The 807-nt window shown below is 66.8% G+C and overlaps 1 protein-coding gene across 1 annotated transcript in view; it reads left to right on the top strand.

Annotated features, from left to right (window-relative positions):
* The window catches only part of C2CD2L (C2CD2 like), a 22,951-nt gene that overhangs the window by 17,235 nt on the left and 4,909 nt on the right, over positions 1–807 (top strand). The gene's annotated exons all lie outside the window — the stretch shown is intronic.

Below are 807 nucleotides of genomic sequence, written 5' to 3'. Positions count from 1 at the left end.
TGAGGGGCGGGGGGGGGGGGAGGGGAGGGGTGGAGGAGGGTTTGTCTCCCACAAAGTTCCTGTAGCATGAGATGCTGTCTGACCACTGTAGTCGGCACGTTCCGAGCGGCAGAAGGGCCGTAAGGGGTTGGGAGACAGACGTGGGACTATGTGTAAGAGGGAGAACCGGGTAAAGGAAAAACCCTGGCCTGCCACTGGTGGGGGCATGGGAAAGGGGAAGCCGGGGCGGAGGAGATGAGCGTCACCACAGAGTCAAGACTTGGAGAGCGCTGCCTCTTGGAGCCGGCGGGGCAAGCTGGGAGCGGGTAGTCTTCCGGCACCGGGCTTCCAGACGGCGATGATCGTTTCTGGGGCTTGCGGCAACGTGTAGTCTGTCTTACGGCCGCTGTCCCCGCGGGAGGTGTAGCTTCCTGCTATTGCTCTCGTTTTTTGCGGGGTCCGTGCGCCGCCCGTTCGGCCGCACGCGGTACAGCAAGCGGGACCCCGCGGCGTACGCACGGTGGTGCCGCGCCGCTCCCGGCTGTCCGCTGCTGGGCAAAGCGCGGCACTCCACGTAGACGCCCGCCCGTGTTCGGTTGAGCCGCCGCCTTCACTGCTGCCACCCCGTGTCCGGCAGGCGGTACTGCAGCTCTGGTGACGTGCCGGCCTCGCTGATGCCGCCTTGTGACCAAAATGGGGCACTGCGCCGGGGGCCTTGCTCACTGCTGCCCCCTGGTGGCCGAAGTGCGGTATTGCGGCCCCGAGGCCGCGCACGCGCAGTGCTGCCGAGTGCTCACTGCTGCCGCCGTTTGACGAAGACCGGGGAGT

The sequence above is a fragment of the Aptenodytes forsteri genome, unplaced genomic scaffold, assembly GCF_000699145.1.
Source record: "Aptenodytes forsteri isolate BGI_AS27 unplaced genomic scaffold, ASM69914v1 Scaffold187, whole genome shotgun sequence".
NCBI lineage: Eukaryota > Metazoa > Chordata > Aves > Sphenisciformes > Spheniscidae > Aptenodytes > Aptenodytes forsteri.
Note: the sequence above shows the minus strand (reverse complement) of the source record. Positions and strands in the feature narration are given on the sequence as shown.